The sequence below is a fragment of the Gavia stellata genome, chromosome 11, assembly GCF_030936135.1.
Source record: "Gavia stellata isolate bGavSte3 chromosome 11, bGavSte3.hap2, whole genome shotgun sequence".
NCBI lineage: Eukaryota > Metazoa > Chordata > Aves > Gaviiformes > Gaviidae > Gavia > Gavia stellata.
In genome coordinates, this window is record NC_082604.1 from 22,564,437 (window position 1) to 22,580,813 (window position 16,377).

A 16,377-nucleotide genomic window follows, 5' to 3' on the forward strand; every position below is an offset into this window, starting at 1 on the left:
AAGTTAGTGGAGTTACTAAACTCAAGACATTCTTTTGGATAAAATATTTTTCTCTAAAAAATTGTTTTGTTGAACATTTCAGCCAGATAGAGCTGTTTCAAAGGAAAATTTCAACAAAACAGTTTCTTGCATTCGGGAGTACGCTGGTACATCCAGCAGCCAAAGGTTAGGTTGCCCGCCTGGCATGTGGCAGACTGCAGTGAGGACACCAGGAGAAAGTTATCCTGGCATAGGAGCTATCCTGGCATGGGATTCTTCCCATTTTTCATGAAAGGTTTTGACAGGGGTCAGTTTTGCTCCTATGTATTGAATTTTCATAGTGGTTATTTGGTCCCCAGGGCAAGCCAGGACACTGGAGACCAGCACTGGCCCCCCAAGACTGTACTAGCACAGCACAGTCCTGGTACGGTCCCACTGCTTATAAAGTTATCATAAGAGTAACAAGCAAGGCCTATAATGCTAAAAAATATGGGACTCTCCAAAGGGCTTGTTCATATCCTTGTCCTTGGGGACAGGTTTATTAAGAAACAGAAGAGGCTGAGATTAAAACAAAATCTGGCCAGAGTTGTCTGCCCAGCTCTCTGCAGGTATGGGAGAGAAAACCTGATGCTTCCTCCAGTTCCCTCTAAACTACCCTTTGGGATTTCTGCAAGACGTCTGGTGCCCCTCTGAGATCTCTGCTGACTGCTGCATGATGTTTCTTCAGGTGATCTCTAATGCTTGTCTGCCCTGTCTGTTCATCAAGCTCTGGAAGTGAGTGATCGAAGAGCATGTACATAGAAGGTCAGATCTTCTTTTTTTATTGAAAAAGCAAAGCTGGAAGATTTTATTAGAAGTTGAGAGGTTTTCAGTCTTTGGGTCTTGGAGTGGTGGTGGTTTCATTTTCTTTCTAAAAAGCTGTAGAGTTTCAGAAAAAATGTTACCCTCTCCCCAAATAAAAAAGGCTTATTTGAAAACACCTTCAGTAACAACTCAATTCTCTTTAATTTCCTTGTAAACATCTCTGTTTTATCTCTTATCCAGTGTTATTAGTTCAAATTCACCTTCCCATTTTTGTGACTCAGGTCAGGGAGAAAGGGATTAATTCATTAACCACATGTAAATACCAATAAAAGTACTCTTAACAGTGCATTTCGCCTGAGAATCTCAAAGAACCTTACCAGCAGTAAAATGCAGGTGAGGGGATAAAATGCCCCAAAAGTCACCCTTTTATTGAACATGTCTTGACACACTTCACAATAATTTCTTATCAATATTATTGTGCATTCAGTGGATAGGGGAATCAAAGTGTCTCACTTTGGGGACAGCACATTATGTCTGTCCCACAGCTCAGAAGAAACCCAGGAATCCTAATTCCCAATCTCTTGGTGTAAGTATGAAACCTCCCTTAGTGAAATGTTAGTTTTAGGAGTCACTCCTTTGCATCCTAATGCATAAATATCCACCAGTTAATAGCAGCATAATGGAATAAATTTGCCAGGTCTCATGAAAATACACTGACTAAAACGTTTGATTAGGACTAGTTTAAGACTTCAGAGGATGTCTTTAGCTGCTAGTAAAGATAAAAGCAATCATAAAAACTAAGTGACTCTCAGTTTGAAGCTGTATTCTTAAGCTTTTAAATGCTCTAAAATGAGATTTCTATATTCACACCAGCGCATTCCCTGTAATTATCAAGTACTTTTTGGTACAGCACACTTTACAAGTAACTGGGCAAAGTTTCAGGGCATTGTGTTTTTGCAAGTTGAAAGCCATTAACATTTTAGAACTCCTTCACAATGGGAAAATTGCACTGGTAGAAGGAGTGATTTTCTGTGAGTATAGTTAAACCTGTGCCAGTCAATATGTGGGTGTTCATTTTTCATTTAAGAACGGTTTATTTTCCCTTAATTTAAATCAATTGAGAATGCATTCAAGTTGAACTAAATGCAGTCCCTTGAATGCCAAACGCATACATCCCTGTAGCTGTTTGTACTGCCTAAACTTTATTGTTTCTGAGGCTGAAGTAAACTAGATTAATGCAACAACCCAATGCAGACAAAGCCTTACTCAGAAACACCACACTTGCTTCTGACTACCAAAATACCTTAGCCTTTCCCGGGCTAATCTTGTAAGACGTTGCTTAAAACAGGCCATGAACACGTGGCATCCCTGACAGGAAGGGTTGCAGGGTCCTGCTCTAGGCTGTCCCTCTTCGGTCACTCTGGATGTTGAGTTATGCCAGGGCATGTGCGCAGCCAGCCCAAGAGTCATGCGATGTACGCAAAGGAAAGGACGCCACATGTTTAATTATATGGCACTCCAAGGAATGCTCTCATATTTTCAAGAAGGTTTATTTTAAGTGATGTGTGAGACAATCTCACAAGATGCTCATATAGCAGGCAGTGTGTGTCAAACTGTGCTCTGGAAACATCCTACTCGCTTGAAAGCACGTTTAAGAGTATGACTATCAAATTAGATAACCCATCAAACATTTGTTCTTTTGCAAGGTTTTTCTCTCGCTCTTTCCTCTGAAGGGATGATGGGAAAATCACAGGCCTGCTAAGCTGAAGCAGGGAGAGCTAACCTTCCTTTATTTCTAAATCAAGGCAGTTTTCCCCTATTGAGACATGAACCACAGAACAAGAGGATGTGACCAGTGACACCTGATCATTCATGACTCTGCTTGTGATCTTAATTCTCTTATTAACCTGACCCCATAAAATAAATTAGACATCAAAATGTCGACAGATGTGAATAGAGCAAAAGCTCCACAGGGTTATGTCCTGAAAGGTCCCTTTATATGCTATTTACTTTTCCAAGTGTTTTCTAATCTACTGCTAGCTGACAAAACTGGTTACCCAATTCTTGCAGGTAATGATCATAAATACTCGCTAAGCTGCTACCTGCATCTACTGCAAGGTTGTGCTGTTATTAAACTTTGCATTTGCATGTGGAAAATAAGCAAAACCAATCCTCAAACCATTCCAGCCTAGTGAAATCCCAGAGCTCTGTCCTCCTTTCTGCGGGACAGGCCAGGGCAGCATGGCACTGCTGGGTATGGGGCTCCCATCTCTGCAGGAGCATCCCACTGCGTGCTGCTGACCTGCACTTAGCACTCAGCAGTCAGGGCTTCTCATTGCCAGCTGCCCCCGTAGCTTTGGCCAGCCCTGAGAGAGCTGCAGGAGCATGCTTGAAAATGCCCTTGTTGACTGTGTTACACTTCCCTTCCATGTTTGTGAAAATGTAATCGGGGACCGGCGTTAGCAGCTGTGTCGAGCACCAGACGTGATCCGTGTTGAGCAGGTTTCTGGCGTGCTGGGTCACTATAATATTGGCCACAGAGGGAAAACGATAAACTCCTGAAACTGTGTAAGGGCACTGGTGGGGAGACTGGGAAAGCCGGAGATTTGCCTCACATCTTGCTATCTGACTGGGGTGAGCAGTATACAAGAAATCTTCACCTGATTCTAACATTCCCAGATCCACACAATACATTTCTGCTCTCACCTCTTTGAGTGATGTTCTTCAGCTAAGCATCTAATTTGGTCCTCTGGGTGATTCATTAAGACAGGATTCATGGTGCATCGCATCCTGTTCCCATCTGAGACACCCTTAACATTGAGGCTGCTCCCATGTCCTGAGCAACGCTTACGGATTGAGGTCAGGGTGATCTGTGCTCTGGTTATGTCCATGATGTGCTCAGCCAACCTGGGCAAACTTGGTCATATCTAGCAATATGAGGCCAAAATTCAGTACAGCCCTACTGCAAGAGTCAAAGCATCAGCGAAATGGTACTGCGGTATTGCCGTCTTGCAGTAAATGACTGCTGACTCTTGTGCCCCAATATACGGTCACATGTGAAATAGAAGAGTTGAAATCTCTTGCTCTGAAGTGAAAAACCCCTGTGTCGTCAAATGCCAGAACTTCAGAGGTGTTTGAAATCCAAATCAGGAGTTTAGTAGCTTAAGCCTCATTCCTAATTGAAATAAGTGAGAGCGCCTATATTCTTTACTAGTGTTCGTGTCATAAATATCTCCATTAAGTAGCAATTAAGCTGCTGGGATTTGGGCTGTATGCCATTATAAGAGGTAATTATAAAAGAATTGGATTAATTAGTTCCTGAATTATTTATGTAGACATAAATATTGCACATGAAATCAGTGTTAAACAGGATACCGGCATGAAGAGAGGAAGGGAATGTTACATTGATTTATGCTATTTCTTTAGTTCTTCCTCACTAAAACACTAGAAAAGTTGAAGTTTGTTAAAAACTAACTATTCCCATTGTTAATGTGTATACATCACCTTATCAGCTTTTATAGAAATATACTCCCCTGATAAAGCCATTCTGTGTGCTTTTGTAATCTCTCCAAGTCACCACAAATAATAAGCATTGAGAGTTCTCTCTTGTCAATACAATGAAGTCAATCTTCTGTCTGTTGCGGTATAATTTAGAGCTAGGGGAAATGACTGATTTCACAGATATTAACTTTATCGAACGTACAAACAGCAGATATATTATAGGGGAAAGAAATTTTGTGCGAGCAGCACAAAGAACTCCAGCAATCAGCAAATTCAATCTGCTTTTGACACTACAGCGTTCCCATAGTCTAACGGTGCTTGTCAGCTGTAAAAATAATATAATACAAAGACGTGGCAAAGTGAAAACAAGGCAGGCTATTTAGTATGCAAACAGCCAAGAACCTTAAACAGGAGACATTTATGAAAACAAAAAATATGGCTTGAAATAAAATTGTCATCTCTAAATTTATCTATTTTCATGTTTCAGGGTACAACTTGATGGGGTCAGGAAGAAATTTCCTGAAATGTAAAATACAGTGTTGAAGTGGGAAAAGGCCACGCTGCTCCTCATGGGGCAGACTGGGAAATGGGGAAAATGTGCCTGGACCTTTATGGTCCTTCCTACGACCACACCAGGCTGGCTGGTGGGAGTAGTTACCTGGTATAAATATATTAATCATGTTTAATGGACCTTTCTTTTGCTGTCTTTCTGTAAGATAGATGGAGAAACCTAATACTGCAGCGGTGGGTTCAGACAGGGGAGGTGGTGCATGCAATGGCTGGCACCCTGGGGAAACCCGCAGCCAGGGGAGGTGGTAAACAAAGTGTCAAAGAGAGGATCTTTCCCTTGTCAAAATGGTCCAGAGCGGCAGGCGGGGAACTCTTGTGATGTGTGCAGGGAGCCAGGCTGCCTGCAGACAGACTGGCGGGCAGTTTTGTGGAAATAAAAATTTTCTCTCATTTTTCTGAGCCTGCGTTGCACTGTAGCTGGTTGCCCTTGCTGCTTTTAGGAGCTGTTACCAGCTCACCTCTGAGTGTATTTGAAGTTTTGTGCATTTCTGAAATGTGGGACATGAACCGCAGTAGATGGGGAGAGGCTTTTTGTGTTGTCTAGAGGAAAAGACTTGGGGGGAATATTTTGGGCCATGACCCACAGCATCAAAACGCAGATTTTTCAGCCCTTTCATGGGAGTTGAAATATTTGAAAATGACATGTGAAAGAAAGATGGGACCTGGAAGAGCACAGTCTGACGTTTCTTTGGTAGCAGTAAGCGTAGAAAGAAATGGAAATGCTAACAGACAGCTTCTGACAGGCCCAGTTTTTCAGCTTGATTTACAAGGCTCTCAATGTGCAAGAAATCACCCACTCCTAATTATGAATTAGCACAGTCTGAGTGGTTTGGTATAGCTTTAGAAGTCGAGATTGAAGTGACCGGTCTCAGCCATACGCGCACTTGGTGATTTCACAGAGACGATAATGATTATTTTCTGGGCTCTTACTTCTGATGACTACAATTTTCTTTTGAGCTGTCACCTGAGTGCTGGTTTCTTTAGTTTTAGCTGTTCAGTCCCTGGCACCAACAGAAGACAAAGCAAAGGCAGCCCCACGGGTACAGCATGGGTATTGTACACATCATAACTGTGGTCAGCTCTGTCACCACAGGCATCGTCTCCCTTCCAGGAGCTCCAGAAGAGTAGGATTTGGACCATGTAACAATAAAGTGATGGGTATTGCTGGGGCTGAAGTCAGTCTGGCCGTTATGTGCAGAGCTGGTCTAAAACACAGGCTGGAAGAGTTACCTTGTAGGAAAGGCAGTATTGTTAGTGTCGAAATCTCAGTTTTCTGGCAATTTGGCAGTTTCTAAAAGGAGGAAGTCAAACCAAATCATTCTGACTTGCTTGTGTAAATTAATTTCATTTTGGCTTATTAAAATGGTCAATCTGTTTACTATTTTGCATAAGACAGTATTTTAGGATGTTTTGACATTATCGAAACGAAATGGTTCAACATTATGGAAACAGAACAATTTTGTGCCTTTGTCTCATGAAAGAGCTTGCTTTTCACTTAATAATGATTAAAAATAAATTTTGAGATGTCAGTATTTCCCCTGAAATTCAGAAATTCAGCTTTCTGGAAAGCTTTCATTTTATATCAGATGAAAACTTTCCTGTACCAGGAAAATCCTCTGTCACTCACCTTTAGTGAGATTTCAATCTTTAAGTCACCTTCCCTGGTGGAAACCAGCTAGAATAAAAGCCAGATTTAGGGCCTGGGAATTCCTGGGTGTAACTGCGGGTGTGGAGTTTGCTGGTGGGACATGTGGAGTGATATTTGGGCGAGTCCTTTTGTCTGTGTCTCACTGTTAAAGGGGAACAGCACTGGTTATTCAGTGCGCAGGAAGCACTGAGGTTGGGCTAACACTCCCCAAAAAGCAATTCTGAGTTAAGACACTGTTCAAGTGTGCAGCTTGACCTTTATGTAGCGTCAAATCCTGTTGGCTTCATGCTCACTTTAGTCCCTGGTGATGCCGAATGCCCTGGCCCCACGCTAGTTGCGATCCTGCTTTGGGTTGTGAGCTTGGAGGGTTAATGGCACCTCACTGTGTGGTCTGCGATCACCCAACTGTCTACAACAGAAAGGCTTAAATACACAGACAAATACATATGTGGTCTGCAGACAAATGTAAATGTTTGTGCAACGCATCTGTGAAAGCCAGTTGATAGCTTCCCAACTACAAGCCAGCTTGTGCCAATATTGGGAGCAGGCTGCTCCTGGGCATATTCTGCATTTTTTCGCTGCTCTCCCAGGCTGGCAGTGAGGTGCTGTGGTGGCATGTTTGCACCCTGAGATAGGTAAGAAGTGGAAGGGAAAAGTTTGTGACTGGCTTAATACATGCATCAGAGACTCACACAAGCCTCTGCAGCAGTCATCTGTCTTCCCATATCATGGTTAGGAAACTGAGCCACAGGCCAACTCACCCAAAATCACAAATACTCACTCCAGACCCTGTGGATCAGTTCGTTTATATGTCCAGGTTGTGGTGCTGGGGAGGGATTCTGAGAGCAGCGTCATGGGAGCATCAGAGAATGGCTGAGAGTTAAATCTGAGCTTCCATTTTTATGTTCCAGTTCTCTTCTCACCTTGAAAGCCAACAGTGCTGCTTAGTCAAGAGACTTCAGTTGAGGACCTAACATATATTCTTAGGTCCTTTGGCCTGTGGAATTGGATGACACCATTGTACGTGAGTGGCTTAAACCAGTATCTTTCACACTGTCTTTACTGATAGGATTTGAACACTGATACAGTCCAGTGTGTCTCGGATGGTGGGTTGTGATTACTCAAGAAATGCAAAGTGTTTGGTTTCTTTTTTACAAAAAAATTGGAGAAGTGGAGGGGGATCACATGGCAGCAGTCATTCAGCAGCTCAGATGGGGAAGTGATATCTGTAATTACTGGTTGCAAATGTTTACACTATCCAGGATACTGCTGACTCCCTTTAATTGCTGGAAGAGCTTAGTTCCTGCAGAGCGGGAATTGAACATAAATGCCTGTAACATTCATTTCCACCAGCTTTTATGCAGATGTTCTGTGGATGAGACAAAGTCCGTGGGGAACTAGGAATGGGCATCGCGCAGCTCACTTCCACTTATCACCTTGGCTTGCAGCTGGTTCTTCGGAGGAGCTGTTGATGCCCCAACGTGCAAACTCATCTCTGTGCCTGAGCCCACCCGCCTGCGGTCGATGGGGTTGAAGGAGCCGGTCCCAGTCCGCGCCCCGGCCTGGACACACAGCCCTGTGTCAGGAGAGCTGCTCGGCCACAGGGCAACGAGTCTTATAAATAAAACGTGAGTAGTCTTGGCTCTTACAGGTGTCAAGGTGTCCATCTCGGGTGAAATCCCGCTTGCCGAAGCCGATGGTGGAATAAGCCTTGTGCACGACGGGTGCTTTGGGTGCCGCTGGGCCGTCCCTGGCCTGCGCAGCTGTGAAAGGCAAGACTGGAGACTTTGGTAACTTAGTATTATTTATAGTACTATAAATTGTTGTATAGGATGGTGGGTAGGTGACTGCTGGCCTCCCTGACACCACAGGGAGACTGCGGACTGTGCTATGGCCGTGGTGCTGCAGGGGCCCTGGCTGTAAAAATAATGTTATCGGGTCCTTGGCCGTTTTTTGTCAGGTGAAGTTGGCAGCGGAGGGGGGCCCGAGCGGGACCCTGGATGTCCCCCAGCTTCCCAGCGGCGGCGGGCACCGATCTCCCCTTAATTTTGCCCAACCCGAGCCGGGGGAGGGGGGCTGGCGGCCGGCGCTGCTGAGGGGGCTGAATCCCCGGCGGCACCCGCCTGCCGCCGCCAGGTGGCGCCCGCGCCCCGCCGACGCGCCTCAGCGCCCGCCCGCTGCTCCGCGCCACCCCCCCCCCGCGCTGCTCCGGGATAGCGGAGCCCCTGAATCATCCCCAAAAATCATCCCGCAGGTGCGCAGCGGGGGGCCCGCTGGCCTGCGGGGCGACGGCAAGCGCTTTAGCGTTTACTATGGGCCCAGTTCCGCGGGGTTTCGGGCAGAATTGCTTTTCCGCCGCAGTTCTGCGATCGAGGTTTGGTGCGCGGCGGGAGCCGGTGCGCGGGGTTGTGAGCCACGTCCCTGATGGATGCCCGTTGTCACCGCCGAGGTTGTTTGAAGGTGCGGGCGGCGTCTGCCGAACAAGAGGCTCACACTTATTTCTCACTTGTTAATACATTACCGCCGTATGTTGCCGAGAATTGTATTTGTCTTCCTGCCAGTGCTACTGCTGAATTGTGGGGAAGAATGTAAAAAAGCTGGAAACCCTTTTTCTTGTATAGTTAAGAAGCTCTTTGGACATTAGTATTCACGAGGGGCACTTGGGTTTTTGTTTGGTTTTGTTTTGTTTTTTTTCCCCCAAATCCACAGAGTATCTGCCCATCTTGGAAGCCCAGACGGGGGACACTGAAGCAGTCACCGGTGTTAAGCTGTATTTAACCTGGGGAGAGGGGGTGCAGGTTCCCTAACAGAAGCTGGGCTCTTGTAAGACAGTGGCTTTATCTCTGAAGCATTATCCCTATCGAGGAGCAATGCTAATTTGGGTTAGTACGTAACTCCTGACGCTCTGCCATGGTGGGAGCAAGGAGCTGGACTGGCGGTAAAGGCTTCCTCTGCAAGTCTCAGTTTTGGCCCTGGATCTCCATGTCTTCTCGCCTGCACTGGGGGGATCCCAGGGGAGCTAGGACGAATGGTAATGGTGTCGAGTAAAACTCGTATTTTTTGGTGAAAGGCACAGCTGGGAAATGTCTGCGGCCAAAAACACAGCATTGCCTTAGTGAGCAAAGATGGTGTGCATCACCTCACTGCTAAGCCTCCTGGTGCCCCTAGGGAGTTGCTCCTGGGAAGGAAAGGGGAAACTTTTCCCATTAGGAGAAGGGATGGATCTGCCAAGGTGGGATACATCTTTATGTTACTTTGCCCCAAATCCAGCGCTTCCTAGTGTCAGACATACTTCTGTACTGTTCATCTGCTGGGTTATCTCCTGCAGACAGAGCCAGAACAAGGTGTATCACATGGGAGATCAGCTGGAGATGGGGCAGTGCCACCCCTGAAAGTCCTCCCCGAAAAAGAGGTTCCTCATCCAAACTACCAGGGGCCAAGGCGATGCCTCCCTCGCAAGCCTATTGTCCCGGGGCTGCGTGGTGGTATCTCGGGCTCCAGCTGCAGTTGGACAGGGCACAGGTGAGCTGGACATGCTGGCATCTCTGACCCTGCGGTTGTCACTTGTCCCAGTACACCAGGGGCAAAGGAGAGCAAAGCCATATAACACATAACAGTTCAGTACCAGAGCTAAGTGTAAATCTCGGGAGCTCAAACTCTCAGTCCCAGTCTGTGACCTTTAGGAAACCTTTCCAAGTGCTGCTTCACAATGAAAGACTCTTTACACAGTATTTTTAGCTTGACTGGAAGAAGCAGACTTTTACCCAGAAATTTTCTAAAAGAGGGGAAAAAAAGATCCCTGGCCTGTTTCGGTGATATTTCTAAGCCCATCTCTAACACTCTGCAGGAGGCAGGGTTAAACAGGTGAAATGGGATGCTGTGCATTAAAATTGCAGCTGAAACCTCCTATCACTCATTACAGCCCTATTATTCTGCGCTGCTCCTGACAATTGAGGGCTAAGGAGAAAGTGCATAGAAAATTGTGGAACAGCCATCTGAAACACTTAATGGGGTAGCTGTGACAAAAAGGAATCGGAAACCCCCTCTTTTCCCCCTTTCTGGTGGTTATGAATGACCATCACAAGCAGCAGCTGAGGGACCCCAGTGCCAAACTCAGTGTCCCAGTGCAGGACCTGCCATCCTGGCTGGGGCACGTGGCTGCATGCCTGACTAACAGCCCTCTGTAGCGTGCCTTCATCTCTGTCTCAGCCCGCTGCCTTATGGAGAAAAGATGAACATTGTTTAGCACTTCGAGGGGAGGAAAAAAAAAAAAAAAAAAGAAATTTGCTAGATCATGTGAAAGTGGGAACCCAGCTCTGTTTTCCAAAAGCCTCGGAGAGAAAACATGCCTCGCTGCCTTTAAATTAGATCACAAATTTTCTGGCTGATGGCAGCGTCTTAGTGTTCACCCTGAAGGCAAAGATCTGAACAAATTACATTTTACTATCACAGGTTCATGTACCCGTGCTGCGTTCCCACTAAAGGTGGAAGAATGTACCTACGTGAAATGTGGTGGCTTTGGGGAATCCGGAGGAATCGCTGTTCTTGGGAAGGCGCAGTTGTGAGCAGCGAGGGAACCGTTGCTCTGTGTGGGTGGTCGACAGTCTGTGGCACTTAACACATGTCACCAATTTGGTGAAATATAATACTCTGAGGGAGAAAAGGCACATGATGGATATGTGTGCTGCAATCTGGAATCACTCATGTAGTTTATTGCTGGGCCCTTTATTCAATCAAATTCTTCATAAACATGGGAAGCACTGATGTTGACATATGCTATCTACTGCATCTACGAATGTGCTTCTGCATCTCTTCCCTTGTCAAAAGCATTGTCATCAGCCCGAGATGCGCTTCAGCAATGCTGAGTGATTTTGCTCACGGGGTCTCTCTCTCTTTCTCCTTGCTATGTGCATGCAGCTCTCGCTGATGCTCATGCATCAAAGGCAGGATCAGACCCTCAGGAAGCACAAGGTGACACTTGTGACAAAAGAGGAACAGATGCAGATGCGTTTCTAGTCCTGGCTCCGAACTCTTCCTTTGTTCTACTAATTGATTGTTTGCTACCGATGTTTTCCGTAATGAGGATGTTTTCTGAGCAGGAGGCAGTGACACTCGTGCCCTTGGCCATTCTCAGCTCAATACGCTGCTTGAGCTCTGCACAGGTATCAGAGTGGGCCCAGGACTCCCACAGATGCAGACTGTGGGGCACATTGCCTTCAGGTCCTGATGCTGCAGATCTCTGCAGAATTCAGGTGTGTTTGATTTTATAGGCATTTGATGCTCCTGACAGGAGAATGCTAAAAATTAAGGAGATAGATGCACCCAAACTGGGCAAAAAATGCATTTGTTGTTCTGAACTGCAGCCCTCACTGGAGAATATCAAATGTAATTAGATGTACCACACTCCTGGAAAATAACTCCTGCCTGCTCCAACACCCCCTCCTGCAAGGGATAATCCTCAAAATGCCCTTTCTGTAGAGCTCTGTCCCTCTCTGTTGCTCATGCCATGTGGCACACGACCTTGTTTTTGTTAGCACAAACATGTTCATGAGCTGATGTGAGAAGAGACCCTTAATGAGGGGCAGGGCAGCGCAGGATTTTCACAAGAACCTGTAGACAGCTGTGAATGCTTAGCTCCCTCCCAGGCTTGAGTTTGACCACATGAATACAATAAAAACCTCAGTCTAGACTTAAGGCTTTTGCCTGTTTAGTTGACCTGATTCAAGAACAAACTTTTCCCCTATTGAAGACATACCCCAAAACTTCCCTCCCTTTGCCTCTTTTCATCCCTCCTCCAAGTAGCTTTGACCAGGATGGCTTCTCTGCAAGTCTGTGTCCCCGAGGTCCTCACCAGCTCCCTGGAGCAGCTCTCCTCTCACAGATCTGTGTAGGACTGCTGCTTGTCCTGGTGTGCTGGTGCATCCAAGTCTTGTCCTGGACCTGCTGGGAGCCACCCCTGTTCAAGAGGCATTTTCAGATATAGGAAAGTACTTGTGGCTGCGGCATATTATGTAGGCTGGCAGAGAAATGGTTCAACTCTGTCTTCAAAACAGGGAGGGTACGCAGTAACTTTGCTCCTCTGCCCTGCCCCTGTGGTATGCAAACACGCACACACACCTACACAGGAAAGGGATGTCTCTTTTTTTTTTTTTACAGGGATGCAAACCATTTTTGCAGCACTTTGAGAGAAGCAAAGATAATACCTTCTCAAACATACCTGAGTAATCCCAAATAGTACTGCTTTCTGAGTTTTTGTTTGTTTTATGTGGATGGGCTAGGGAATTTCACAACCAAACTTCAAAGGTTAAAACTAGTGAAGTCAATAGGAAAATATGTGAATTTAACCTTTGGTTGTAGCTATGTAAACTGCTTAATTTCATAAAGTTTGTGCTGGACTGATAGAAGGGTTGTATTTTCTGATTGTCAGAAGGACATAAACTTTGAGCGTGGGGAGGAAGAGAAAAACAGAGCTCAGGAAAGTGCTCCTCAGAGTTTGCTTGTGAGTGCACTTGGTGTGAATTTTTTTCATGGAAATGTATATACAAACAACTCTACTTTCTCTACGACTCCCCTGTTGCGTAGGATCCTGCACTCCCTTATCTGTGCATTGATGAGAAACAACGTGTAAGGACTGGTGGTGCTGGGGCGAGGACCCCCTCCGTCACCCTTGTGCCCTCAGGGCTGGCTCAGAGGGGAAAACCATCTTTTGGCTTTCCAGAGGGCAGTTCAGCTTCCGTGCATCCCTCCCAGAACCTCTTCAGGACAGCTCCGGAGAGGAACGTCCTGGAAATACTTTCCTATCCCCGAGATTTCCTTTCAATGAGAGAGGCCTCTGAAGATCAGAGCAAGATACTTGCAGTGAGAAGAGGTATTGCGCTCGGAGTGCGAAGTGGGGGCTCAGCGGTCACAGTCTGGCAGGTTGTGCACATGCAGCACGGCCCCGGGAGTAGCAGATGCAGAGCCGCAGCAACACTCACTTGAGAAGCTGGACAAAATATTCCCACAGTAACACTGAAACGCATTTTGCTGGCAGTTGTTCATGTGCCCAGCCATTCCATGTGCAGAGCTTGGCTAGCGCCTAGCTGAGAGGAGCGTGCTGAAGGATCTCCCCAGCATTGTGGGTTTGCTCCTGTGTACGCCAGCGGCAGTGACAGTTTGTCTGGCAGGAGTCCCGCTCCTCAGTCAGCACGGTCTTGGGTGGGCTGATGCGAAGCGATGCTGCTCAAACTCTGATCTGCCTAGCTGTGAGCCAGCTCAGACCTGGACACGATGCTGGGCTTAAGCAAATGCTCTGTGGCCATGGCTGGAGAGCTAGCCTGAGTCTGGTCACTTCTGAGCATGAGCACAGTGTGTTTAATAGAAAAGCTCTATAATGACCCACCGTATATTTTTTACTGTGCCTTATTTTCCCAGGAATAAAGAGGGAATAAAATGTCTTTTTTCCATCTTCCCATTGTGTTGCATTATTGCTGCTGTGTCCCTATGGGACAGAAACTCAGCTGCCACAATGTGCAGGCACAGCAGAAGAGGGACCTGACATCAGCTGTGGGTCACTGAGGTTGCTTTAGAGCAAAGAGGCAGTAACACAGTTGTTGTTGGCTGTATCACAGCAATGTAAACTGAACAGGTGCCATCGAAGTGGTTCTGCTGCAGTCATATCACCTGGTCTAGCAACTAAAAATACCATACCCCAACAATAAAAACCAGTCTGGTTGCTGTAATCACATTATTTGAGGCAAATCTCACCTTTCGTTAAAAAAAGAAAAGAAAAGGTTAGGCTCTCATCTTCCTGAGCCAGAGAAAAGTTTAAAACGTTAAGCAAATAGGACCCTGCATTTCAAAGATCAGAAGTTAGTTCCTACCCAGAAAAGCAAACACCATCCACCAACGATTGTTAAATGGTGTTATTATTTATTGATTTTTTTTTTTTTTAAACTTCATGATTTTAAAGACAGTGCCATGATGCTGGGGCAACTGCAGTCAGTATTTTGATCATTGAAAATTGGCAATGCTTTGTAAACTGTTACACAGTCAATGAAAGTACTTCACAGCAGTTGGAAAGATCAAGATAGATCTTGGTTTAACCTTGTTAATTAGTGCTAAATACAAAAAGCATGTGCACTGACTGCCTTGCTGAGTTTCCATATCAAGATCAGGAGAAAATGCACTGGTATTTTTTCTTTTCTCTCTTCTGCTTGCTACCTCTGTGCTATTGAATTATCCAGAATATCTGTTGAGTTTGCACTGATTATACAGTTTCTTACGGTGTATATTTATTATGAAATTTATTATATTTCCTTATGCTTGCTGTCTGAACTCATATTTCTAGGAAAGAAAGGTCCTTTTGCACCTCTACCGAGTTTGATTTTGTAAAAAGTCTCTTCTGGCAATTGAGCAAGACCTTGATGACGTAGGTGTGTCTGGGACTGTACTTCAGCTTTAGAGTTTATACATTTAATGCCTATCTGGAGATTACTTAAACATGTGAATGCAATTGTTATATTCATTGAGTAGCAAACGGGTGAAACACGATGTGAGCCGTCTTGCTGCGTCGTCTGCTGCCCCGTGGAAATGAGCAGCAGGGACAGAAAACACATATTGTTTTGGCAGGTGGGATGTTTGGGTAGGACTGCTTGCAGGGGCAGAGCCCGTCAGCGGGCTGGTGGCCGGGAGCAGGATCTGAGCTGGCTCCTGTTCAGTCCTGGCACAGCCACTTGGCCGAGCTCAGGGTAATTAGGATGTGGCTGCATTTGGGGACATCGGGGATGAAATTCTGCCATCAAACTGTTGACACGTAACAGAGGTGACTGCAGTCAGGAGCGTTGTGGTCAACAGAGGGAGATGGGTGTCTACAGAGGGGCTTTGGTTTGCCAAATAGCCGCTATTTACGAGCCTCAATCAGGTGCCTGAGACTAGGTATGGCAGACCCAGACTGAAGTGTCAAAAATACCTTTAAAAGCATTGTATTTCTTTGTCTACACCATAATTTCCCTATGTAGTGGAGGCAATGCAGATGTACCTGCCTGACTGGAGAGCGGGGAAGATAAATCCATTCATATTTAAGAGTCTCCTTCTCATTGTACATTTGGGTACCTAATGTCTTCCAGCATCTCTGCGCCTGAATTCCCTCATCCATAATTCAGATATGTTTTGAGACTGGGACATACCATGATCCTGTACAACTTCTGCACATCATGGTTGGTGAAGAGGCTGTGAGCAGGTGTTTTTTCCATGGTGCTTAGAAAAATGAACCCACACCCCGACCACGAGACGAATTGGTTGTAACAATAACTCCACTGATGTTAACGACAGGCGCAGCTTCTGCTGGCATTTGCACTAGCGTAACTAATAGCAGAGCTTGCTCTTCGCTCCTCTCTTGGCTGTAACCATTCAGCTCTGGTGCTGTAGGGAAGGGAAGCTATTCAGGATGGCTAGCTCATACAAGGACAATAATGATAGCCGTAATATTTTACACATCTTCTGTTAACTGTGTTTGTTGGCAGGAGGGAGGATATGATTTCTTTAAGCAATGTCTTTTTTAGTGGGGAAGTATAACTAAAAAAGTGAGCGAGGTTTACCAGAAGCAAGTTAGAGTTTATTATTAATGTTGATTAGTTTTGTTCTTTCAGCTTTGAAAGTGTGTGGCTGAGTGATAAGGGATGTGCATGAATGTTTATTTGATTAGAGCCAGCAACTAAGTCCAGAGGGTGGTTGCTCTTGCTTGGTGCTTTTTAATAACCAAATAATTTCTTTGGTATCGTTTCACAGACAGCCAATATGAGTCGCATCATTTAAGGCAGTCATCTACCTCCTGGGGTTGTTTCCAATGATGTGATGATTTTTTCCTGGCTTATTTGCTCATTTTTCTTCATGAT